Source organism: Myotis lucifugus, unplaced genomic scaffold, assembly GCF_000147115.1.
Source record: "Myotis lucifugus unplaced genomic scaffold, Myoluc2.0 scaffold_14, whole genome shotgun sequence".
Taxonomy (NCBI): Eukaryota; Metazoa; Chordata; class Mammalia; order Chiroptera; family Vespertilionidae; genus Myotis; species Myotis lucifugus.
This window is the reverse complement of record NW_005871062.1, coordinates 4,192,293-4,192,874: the sequence shown is the minus strand read 5'-3', so window position 1 is coordinate 4,192,874 and position 582 is coordinate 4,192,293.

Here is a 582-nt window from a genome sequence, read left to right as displayed (position 1 = left end):
CTGCCGGGAGTCAAAGAAAGTAGGGGCCCGGGGCGTGAAGCGGAGCGCGGGGCCCCTCTCCTTCCCGCCCCCCGGTTTCCCCGCGGGCAGGGGCGTCGTCCCTGGGGGCCCCCCGCGGCCCTTCGCCTGGCGGCCCCCCTGGGGCCGCCTGCCCCGGCCGGGAAGGGGCTTGAATTTAGGCTCCACCGTGGGACCTGGGGCAGATCACTTGGGTTCTCAGCCTCACTGTTTTCCTGTGTGAGGAGATGGGGGTGGCGGGGTGGAGAGCACCACCCTCATCAAGTGGTTGTGCCAATATCCTCGTGCCTAGACCGGAGCTGAGACTCTCCGAGTTGCCGTGAGTTCTTTTAAAAATCCAGGCCCAGCTAGCGGGGATCAAGGTGAGGACTTGGGAAGGGGGTGCCGTTCAGTTCTCAGTGGAGCCTTTGTTTTGAAACTTGACTCTTTTTCCCTCCTTCTCTTGACTTTTCCTAGCCCAGCGTCTGGCTGGCTGACTTTCCCACCTTCCCCAAGGTTTAAAAGTTTAGGCTTGGCACTGCCCACCGTGGCATGGCATATGGGGAGCTGCTCTAAGCATTTTCT